The sequence below is a fragment of the Hylobates moloch genome, unplaced genomic scaffold, assembly GCF_009828535.3.
Source record: "Hylobates moloch isolate HMO894 unplaced genomic scaffold, HMol_V3 SCAFFOLD_2, whole genome shotgun sequence".
NCBI classification, from domain to species: Eukaryota; Metazoa; Chordata; class Mammalia; order Primates; family Hylobatidae; genus Hylobates; species Hylobates moloch.
The window spans coordinates 97,928,573-97,938,876 of record NW_026652277.1 but is presented as its reverse complement, the minus strand read 5'-3'; the positions used below and the strand labels follow the sequence as shown (position 1 = coordinate 97,938,876).

Genomic DNA, 10,304 nt, shown 5'->3' with positions numbered 1-10,304 from the left:
TTTGTGTGGAGGTGTTTGTAGTATTCTCTGATGGTAGTTTGTATTTCTGTGGTATCGGTGGTGATATCCCCTTTATCATTTTTTATTGCATCTATCTGATTCTTCTCTCTTTTCTTCTTTATTAATCTTGCTAGCAATCTATCAGTTTTGTTGATCTTTTCAAAAAACCAGCTCCTGGATTCATTAATATTTTGAAGGGATTTTGTGTCTCTATTTACTTCAGTTCTGCTCTGATTTTAGTTATTTCTTGCCTTCTGCTAACTTTTGAATGTGTTTGCTCTTACTTTTCTAGTTCTTTTAGTTGTGATGTTAGGGTGTCAATTTTGGATCTTTCCTGCTTTCTCTAGTGGGCATTTAGTGCTATAAATTTCCCTCTACACACTGCTTTGAATATGTCCCAGAGATTCTGGTATGTTGTGTCTTTGTTCTCATTGGTTTCAAATAATATCTTTATTTCTGCCTTCATTTCGTTATGTACCCAGTAGTCATCCAGGAGCAGGTTGTTCAGTTTCCATGTATTTGAGTGGTTTTGAGTGAGTTTCTTAATCCTGAGTTCTAGTTTGATTGCACTGTGGTCTGAGAGACAGTTTGTTATAATTTCTATTTTTTACATTTGCTGAGGAGAGCTTTGCTTCCAACTATGTGGCCAATTTTGGAATAGGTGTGGTATGGTGCTGAAAAAAATGTATATTCTGTTGATTTGGGGTCGAGAGTTCTGTAGATGTATATTAGGTCCACTTGGTGCAGAGCTGAGTTCAATTCCTGGGTATCCTTGTTAACTTTCTGTCTCGTTGATCTGTCTAATGTTGACAGTGGGGTGTTAAAGTCTCCCATTATTATTGTGTGGGAATCTAAGTCTCTTTGTAGGTCACTCAGGACTTGCTTTATGAATCTGGGTGCTCTTGTATTGGGTGCATATATATTTAGGATAGTTAGCTCTTCTTGTTGAATTGATCCCTTTACCATTATGTAATGGCCTTCTTTGTCTCTTTTGATCTTTGTTGGTTTAAAGTCTGTTTTATCTGAGACTAAGATTGCAACCCCTGCCTTTTTTTGTTTTCCATTTGCCTGGTAGATCTTCCTCCATCCTTTTCTTTTGAGGCTATATGTGTCTCTGCACCTGAGATGGGTTTCCTGAATACAGCACACTGATGGGTCTTGACTTTTTATCCAATTTGCCAGTCTGTGTCTTTTAATTGGAACATTTAATCTGTTTACATATAAAGTTAATATTGTTATGTGTGAATTTGATCCTGTCCTTATGATGTTAGCTGTTTATTTTGCTCGCTAGTTGATGCAGTGTCTTCCTAGCCTTGATGGTCTTTACAATTTGGCATGTTTTTGCAGTGGCTGGTACCAGTTGTTCCTTTCCATGTTTAGTGCTTCCTTCAGGAGCTCTTTTAGGGCAGGCCTGGTGGTGACAAAATCTCTCACCATTTTCTTGTCTGTAAAGTATTTTATTTCTCCTTCACTTATGAAGCTTAGTTTGGCTAGATATCAAATTCTGGGTTGAAAATTCTTTCTTTAAGAATGTTGAATATCGGCCCCCACTCTCTTCTGGCTTGTAGAGTTTCTGCTGAGAGATCCGCTGTTAGTCTGATGGGCTTCCCTTTGTGAGTAACCCGACCTTTCTCTCTGGCTGCTCTTAACATTTTTTCCTTCATTTCAACTTTGGTGAATCTGACAATTATGTGTCTTGGAGTTGGTCTTCTCGAGGGGTATCTTTGTGGCATTCTCTGTATTTCCTGAATCTGAATGTTGGCCTGCCTTGCTAGATTGGGGAAGTTCTCCTGAATAATGTCCTGCAGTGTTTTCCAACTTGGTTCCATTCTCCCCGTCACTTTCAGGTACACCAATCAGACATAGATTTGGTCTTTTCACATAGTCCCATATTTCTTGGAGGCTTTTTCATTTCTTTTTATTCTTTTTTCTCTACACTTCCCTTCTCACTTCATTTCCTTCATTTCATCTTCCATTGCTGATACCCTTTCTTCCAGTTGATCGCATATGCTCCTGAGGCTTCTGCATTCTTCACGTAGTTCTCGAGCCTTGGCTTTCAGCTCCATCAGGTCCTTTAAGCACTTCTCTGTATTGGTTATTCTAGTTATACATTTGTCTAATTCTTTTTCAAAGTTTTTAACTTCTTTGCCTTTGGCTTGAATTTCTTCCTGTAGCTCGGAGTAGTTTGATCATCTGAAGCCTTCTTCTCTCAACTCGTCAAAGTCATTCTCCATCCAGCTTTGTTCTGTTGCTGGTGAGGAGCTGCATTCCTTTGGAGGAGGAGAGGCACTCTGCTTTTTAGAGTTTCCATTTTTTCTGCTCTGTTTTTTCCCCATCTTTGTGGTTTTATCTACTTTTGGTCTTTGATGATGGTGATGTACAGATGGGTTTTTGGTGTGGATGTCCTTTCTGTTTGTTAGTTTTCCTTCTACTAGACAGGACCCTCAGCTGCAGGTCTGTTGGAGTTTGCTAGAGGTCCACTCCAGACCCTGTTTGCCTGGCTGTCAGCAACAGTGGCTGCAGAAGAGCAGATTTTCATGAACCGTGAATGGTGCTGCCTGATCGTTCCTCTGGGCGTTTTGTCTCAGAGGAGTACCCGGCCATGTGAGGTGTCAGTCTGCCCCTACTGGGGGGTGCCTCCCAGTTAGGCTGCTCAGGGGTCAGGGGTCAGGGACCCACTTGAGGAGGCAGTCTGCCCATTCTCAGATCTCCAGCTGCGTGCGAGGAGAACCACTACTCTCTTCAAAGCTGTCAGACAGGGACATTTAAGTCTGCAGAGGTTCCTGCTGTCTTTTTGTTTGTCTGTGCCCTGCCCCCAGAGGTGGAGCCTACAGAGGCAGGCTGGCCTCCTTGAGCTGTGGTGGGCTCCACCCAGTTCAAGCTTCCAGGCTGCTTTGTTTACCTAAGCAAGCCTGGGCAATGGCGGGCACCCCTCCCCCAGCCTCGCTGCCGCCTTGCAGTTTAATCTCAGACTGCTGTGCTAGCAATCAGCAAGACTCCATGGGCGTAGGACCCTCTGAGCCAGATGTGGGATATTATCTCCTGGTGTGCCGTTTTTTAAGCCCATCGGAAAAGCGCAGTATTAGGGTGGGAGACCCAATTTTCCAGGTGCTGTCTGTCACCCCTTTCTTTGACTAGGGAAGGGAACTCCCTGACCCCTTGAGCTGCCTGAGTGAGTCAATGCCTCACCCTGCTTCAGCTCACGCACTGTGCTCTGCACCCACTTTCCTGGGCCCACTGTCTGGCACTCCCTAGTGAGATGATCCCGGTACCTCAGATGGAAATGCAGAAATCACCCGCCTTCTGCGTCGCTCGCGCTGGGAGCTGTAGACCAGAACTGTTCCTATTCGGCCATCTTGGCTCCACCCCCCTGGAATTCTCTTAAAAAGATGTGCGTAGTCTTTGCAAACCCTCTAATAGTAGCCCACTACATTTGATTTATTAGCTGCTCAGCAAACAAGTTAATTCTGTTTATATAAATGTCCAAAGATGACCCAATTTAATATGATGTATTTCAACTATTACATTATTCCAGTAGAGACTATCAATTTGTTCATGCCTCTTTCTATGACCCTTTTTATAGTTCATTCAGGCTGCAATGACAGAACACCACAGACCAAATGGAATACAAACAACAGAAATTTGTTTCACATAGTAATGGAGTTGAGGAAGTCTCAAGATCAAGATGCTGGCAGATTTGGAGTCTTTGTGGACCATTTTCTGGTATACAGATGGCTGTCTTTTCTTTGTGTCCTCACAGAAGGAAGGAGTAAATGAACTTTCTGAGATTACTTCTGTAAAGGGCACTAATCCCATTAACAAAAGCCCTCATGATCCAATCTCCTCCCAAAGGCCTCACTCCCTCAATACCTTATACCAGGAATTAGGTTTCAACATTTGCATTTGGGGTGGGACGTGTTTACTCAATAGAGTTTCTATATAATATGACTTTGACTCTCTTTCCGTTTAAAGAGAAGTCTGATTCTTCATCACCACTGGTCTTCAAAGGCCAATGCCATTCTTCATGTTTACATTGGGCTGTTGATACTGGTTGTCAGCTGAGAGTTCAGCTGGTGCTGTCTATGGCAGCACATAGGTATGTCCTCTCCAGCATGGATGTTTCAGTCATTCTTCATGGCATTGGCCTTTGTCTTGACTTTGGCAATGACAGATAGCAAATATGATGCACACAGGGACTTGAAATGTTCCTTTTTGCTGGTACTTGGCTTCTGTTGATAATGAAAACTCTTCATTCATCACATGAACAAGACTGGGCTAGAAGAATGAGAGAGGCCCTTAGTCTTCTCAGACATTCCAGCTCCTAACCTCCACCAGACATTGAGGTACCTTAGACCCTCCAGCTTCAGCTGACCTGGACCAGAACTGAAAAACTGCCAGAACAATATACAGAATCATGAAGAAATAATAAATTTGTATGCTTTAACTTGCTTAAAGTTAGAATATCTTGTTTTGCAGGATAAGTTAACTGATACAGAAATTGGAAGTTGGGTACTACATAACCAAAAATTCTAAAACATAATGGCTTGTGATTTGACATGGTGGCTGGAACAGGATGAAACAACAATGTGGAAGCTCTAAGAAGACTGGAAAATGATGAGAACTTTGTTGGTAAATGAGAAAATGTAGTGAGGAAACATCTAAGCAGGCTTAAAATATGGTGTCTCATATGAAATAGCAAAACAATTAGAAAATTGTACCCTATCGGTAACACGGAAGATGGAAAAAATCTAATGGACATGTAGACCTTGTTAAGGCTATTTCTCAGCAAAATATTGAAACATCGTATGGGAAGAAAGACATAAGTGAAAGAAAACAGTCTGCAAGCAGAATTTAGAGGAAATATAGAAGATCCAGAGTTTGTCTACGTGGAGATTAAAAACTTTCTCATCTCCATTCATTCAAAAGCAAATATCCTTAAAGTAAGAAATTATGAGATAAAATTAAATCAAGGAAGTGGCTATAAGTTCTTTAAAAGTATTTTTGAAAGATTTAGTGGGGGTTAACTTGTAGACCTTCTAAACTAGGCAAAAGAGCTTCCAGGAATTTTAAAGACTGTTCTATAGTAACCTGATACATGTATCAAACAAGAGAAAGGCATACCTTGAAAATAACTTATCTACATGGTACTTAAGAAACATATAGACATAAGATATTTGGAAGAAATAAAAATGAATAGTAGAGAGGACAGTTAATAGATAAATGATGGATAGAGCTATAAAAATTCCAATTTTAAAGGATAAATAAGTAAAAAAGAAGGCAGATGATGATTACATATTAAGATAATTCTGGAGCATGTTATAGTAAGGCTATGTTCCAGTTACCTTTTGCTAGATTGCAAACTACATTAAAGCTTAGATGTTTAAAACAAGCACCTTATTTTTTTCACCATTTTGTGGGACAAGGATTTAGTGAGATTGACTGGAAGTTCTCAAAGTCTCTTACACAATTTAAAGTCAGATGTTAGCTATGGTGAAAATTCAACAGGTTAGGGCATCCAAGATGGCTCTCACACTTGCCTGACTGTTTATATTGGCTGTCAGCTGAGAGTTCAGCTGGTACTATTTACGGCAGCACCGAGGTATGGCCTCTCCAGTATGGACATTTCAGAGCCATCAGACTTGTTACCTGGAGACTGCATTTCAAAGAAGAGTGCTTCAAGAGAAATAGGGAAAAGATGAATGGCTTTTTCTGGTCTGTACTCAATATAAATTTCTTCAGCCATCAGAGTGTGTGCTCTTGTGGTATGGGTTGCTAATCATGATGAGGTGAAAATAAATTATTCCAGGTCAGGAGTGCTATTCTTTATAAGCCCCACAGAAGCAATTGACCATATATTTTTGGGTCTATTCCTGGACTCTCAATTCTGCTCTGCTGGTCATTAATCTAATCTTTATATAAATATCACAGTCTTAATTAGTGTAGTTTTATTGAAACTAATTTTTCTTGGAATTAGAAAGCATAAGTCATTTAAATTTGTTGTTCAATTTGAAAGTTGTGTTAGTATTCTTAGTCCTTGCATTTCCATATCAATATTTGAATCAACTTGTCAATTTCTACAAAAAAAACCTGCTGAAACTTATTTTCTTTTTTTTGACTACATTGAAACTTTATTCAACAAAATACCATAAAGTAAAAAGAAAAGTCACAAGATAGACTAGAAGATATTTGCAACATATAAAACTGACAAATGATTGATGTCTAGAATAAAAGAACTCCTAAAAATTATTCAGAGACAGAGAAATAATTCAATACAAAGTTGGGCACAGGATATGAACAGTTTCTTCACAATAAAATGTCCATTAGAATGAAGGATTTAATGAGTAATTGAGGAAAATCAGACTAAACTCATAATAAAACACCATTCCACACTCATGTAATTCACAAAAACTCAAATTTACTTTGAAGAGCAATTTGGCAATGTCTATAAGGCTAAATGTGTTTATTCTGTGATACACATCTTAAATAACTAATGCAGTGAGCCCAGTGCAGAAGAATGTTCCACTACAGTGTTGTAATACAGAAACTGGCAACAACTTCATGCCTTCAACTGGAGAACAGACAAAGTACGGTAGTTCCCGTAGTTGAATACTGCTACACAGTACTAAAATTAATGAATGAGAGCTTCACATATAATTATACAATAATGAGTGATAAAAGAAAAGCTGTAGAATGAGCAAGTATAAGGCTTAAAAATACATAAAACGGTACTAAAGAGTAGATGGTTTAGGTTATACACAGTGAAAGTACAACAACACAGGAATGATAAACATTAAATTTTGGATAATTGTTACCTCTGGAGGGGAGGAATGGCAATGTGATCTGGAAGTGGCAAAATGTTAAGATTTGACAAAAGTAGGTGCTGAGAACTTGGATATTCAGTATGTAATTCACTATACTAGAAATAGTACAGCCACAACCAACACACACGTACACCTATTTAAGCCCAGAATGCTGTTTCAATAATACATTTTAGTGCCCCCTGAGGGGCAGATGCCATACTAGGAATTTGGGGTACAGGCATGAACAAGGCACAGTACCTCCCTTCAAGATAATATCACAGAAGCAGACTTGGGTCCTGATTAACTTTGTCACTGATGGCTAGGATCCGTTCTTTAATAAACGTGACTGAGACTGTTAAAAGTTCAACTAATGTTTCTGAGGTTTCAGACACCCACCACTGCCCTGCTTCCTTTCCCTTTCCATTACAGAATGAAGATAATGGGCAGATAAACCATGACAATGATTACAGCATAAAACAAAGACAATTTCCACACCAATGTAGAAATTACTTTTATTATGTTAAACTATTCCTTAATAAGCTGGCAATTATTTATGTGGAGGAGCGTCCAGAAAACAGGTTCATGACTGAATTATCCTTGTCCTTGATTATAGAGATTCATGAATTACACACATAACACTATTCTCTGGAGTAGCTGCGAAACTACGAGGCTGTGAGGTTGCAGGCCCTTCTCCCTGCCTGTTAAGCTGCTCCCATCACATCACGACAGGATGGACATTATTTCTCTCTTTTGAATTAAATCTTTACAACAGTTCGAATGCTCTTTCCAGAATGCATCAGTTCAAAGGCTTTGTTAATTTCATCAAAAGACAGATTGTGAGTCACAAATTAATCAACTTTTATCTTTTTGGACATATATTCAGACACCAACTTTGGGACACTTTGTACACTCTTCCATCCTCCAAAGGCAGTGCCTTTCCATGTGCGACCTGTTACCAGCTGGAATGGACGAGTGACAATTTCTTCACCTGAAGCAGCTACTCCAACCACCACACTGATGCCCCAGCCCTTGTGACACGCCTCAAGTGCTGCTCTCATGACCTTCACATTACCAATACATTGAAAGGAATAGTCCACTTCTCCATCAGTCATCTCAATGAGCACTTCCTGGATGGGTTTACTACATTCAGTGGCTCCAAACACTTTGGTCCTTGCAAATTTATCTTTATTGATGTCCACATCAATGATCCGGGATGCACCAGCCACTTTACAGCCCATGATAACTGCCAATCCAACTCCTCCCAGACCAAAGACAGCACAAACAGAGCCAGGCTCCACCTTGGCAGTGTTCACAGCAGCACCATCACCAGTTGAAATGCCACAACCTAGAAGGCAGACTTTATCCAAAAGTGCTAAAGGATCTATTTTAGCAACAGAGATATCAGCCAAACTGTGTATTCAGAAAATGTGCTGGTTCCCATGTAATGCAAAATTGTCTTTCCTTTGCAAATAAATCTGCTGGTACCATCTGACATTAATCCTTTCCCTTGAGTGACTCTTATCTTCTGGCAAAGGTTAGTTTTAGGATTTAGACAAAATTTGCGTTCTCCACACTGTGGGATGTAAAGTGGTATGACAGTGTCACCCGCCTTCAGCTTAGTAACTCCCTCGCCAACACTTTCCACAATTCCAGCACCTTCATGTCCCAAGATAACTGGAAAACAACCCTCAGGATCAGCTCCGCTCAGGATACAGGCGTCGGTGTGGCAAACTGCAGTGGCAATGATCTTGATTCGAACTTCATGAGCCTTTGGGGGTGCCACCTCTATCTCCTCTATGGAGAGAGGCTTTCCAGCCTCCCAAGCAGCTGCAGCCTTGCACTTGATAACCTGGTTCGCCATGTCCACGGATTCTGAAACTTATTTTCAGATTGTGTTGAATACAGAGACCAATTTTCAGAGAACCGAATTCTTAACACTATTGAATCTCCCAAACAATAAACACAGTATCTATAGCCATGTATTTAGATCATTTAACATTTGTTTCAGCAATATTCTAGTGTTTCAGTATACAGATAATGCACATCTTTCCTCAGCTTTGTCCCTAATTATTTGAATGCTTTATAATACCATATATTTAAAATTTTCAATTTGATTCTTAATTTCTAACGTATAGAAATACAACTGAATTTTTATATTGACCCAATTGACTGCAACTTTGCAAAACGCAAACAATCATTTTAATAACTTTTTTGTAGATTCCATAGGACTTTCTACATATATAGATGATCATCAGTATGCCTCCTACAAATGTGGGAGGCACAGAAAAGTAGGACAATATTAATAAATTCATATATTTTAAAATCTCAATTTGTTTCGGCTCCTCACATTGTCTGGACCTTGCTCAGAAGATCACAGATTGCCCGATGAATTTTTCGGTCTATAAACTATACCATTAGTATAGTGCCTCATGGTTTCTCTGTCTCTCTCTCTCTCTACTGCTGAGACAGCCAGGTGGGAAGAGGTTCCCAGAGAAACTCCAACCAGCCTGCACACTGGGAAGAGTTCACATTGGGGTGGAGCCACAGAACTTTCCATCCTTTGCGGTGGGGAGGATCCTGGCCCCTCCTTTTCTTGGGTGGAACTTGGAATTCAGTCTCTGAGGCTGGAAACCCACTGGCAGAGAAACACACACTCTCGCTTTACTAACAGTCTCTGTTTCCTCTTTTCTTCCTTTTCACCCAATAAAACCCTGCTCTACTCACCCTTCAAATTGTATGCAAGCCTAATTTCTCGTGGCTGTGTGACAAGGACCCTGTCTTTAGCTGAACTACAGAAAAGTCCTGCAATGCTACCACCTGTTTTTCTCAGAGAAGAAAAATCACAGTCATGGTGACTTGCTTTCCTTTTATTTAGATAATTTCAACATAGGCCATTTTTTGGTTCCAACTATTTCTCTTTAGTAGCATTTTTCAAAGTGTGATGCAAGGATTCCAGTGAGCCCTCAAAACCTATTCTGTGGGTCTGTGAGATCAGATATCTTCATAATACTAAGATGTTCTCTTCTTTTTGTCTCTATCTGTCACAGATACATAGTGCAGTTTTCCACTGGATACTTACAGTGGTTTTACACCGGATTGAATGCTTTCTCAGTTACGAAGCTCCAGCAGTCTTCTATTAAGCTGTATATTAAAGTAATTTGAGAATATGTAAAACAAGGGCAGTTCTCCCTATTACATTTTTTGTTGTTGTTTGGAAAATATTATTCTTTATCAAGATCATGTTATTTTTGTTAACAGATAATAGATAGATTATTGTTATTTTAAAATGAATTCATTTATAATTATTTTTAAACATTCTGATTTAGTTCATTTCATGGTAAATATCCATAGATATCACCAGTGCTGTGCTGGAACTAGCTTGCCTGGGCTTGTGAGAGCTAATTGTGCGCATGTCTTTCCAATTGTTTGTTCAGTGATATCACATTGGTAGTCTGACATTGAAAATGGTAGAAGTATTGACATCACAACAATCAGCAAATACAA

General features: G+C 39.6%; 1 pseudogene; it reads right to left on the bottom strand.

The window, feature by feature from the left end:
- Positions 1–7,484: 7,484 nt before the first annotated feature.
- LOC116469315 (alcohol dehydrogenase class-3-like) lies at positions 7,485–8,669 on the bottom strand (annotated as a pseudogene).
- Between the last annotated feature and the right edge of the window lie 1,635 nt (positions 8,670–10,304).